Genomic DNA, 282 nt, shown 5'->3' on the forward strand with positions numbered 1-282 from the left:
GATTTCCCGGCCGCCATTTTTTCTTACCCATTTTCGACCCGTTTTCCCAAAGACCCGATGTTGTAAATCTTTTATTTTCAGTGTCTATTCTGTCTCTTAGAATCAAACATATAGTAAAATAACAAACGCTTAAAAGATTTTTTTTTGTGCCTTTGCTTTCATGTTTGTATCAGTGTCAGTTTTTTTTTTTTTATATATGTATAATTTTGCTTCATGCACAATAGATTACATAGAGTAGCTATTTATGATTATTTTTAGTCTGTTCTGTTTCATTATGGAGTC

General features: G+C 30.9%; 1 protein-coding gene across 2 annotated transcripts in view; it reads left to right on the top strand.

Moving 5' to 3' along the window:
• LOC119594124 (bestrophin-3-like) overlaps window positions 1–282 on the top strand; it is a gene marked incomplete at its 5' end in the record, with an annotated part of 34187 nt that overhangs the window by 14702 nt on the left and 19203 nt on the right.

The sequence above is a fragment of the Penaeus monodon genome, chromosome 33, assembly GCF_015228065.2.
Source record: "Penaeus monodon isolate SGIC_2016 chromosome 33, NSTDA_Pmon_1, whole genome shotgun sequence".
In the NCBI taxonomy this organism is placed as follows: domain Eukaryota; kingdom Metazoa; phylum Arthropoda; class Malacostraca; order Decapoda; family Penaeidae; genus Penaeus; species Penaeus monodon.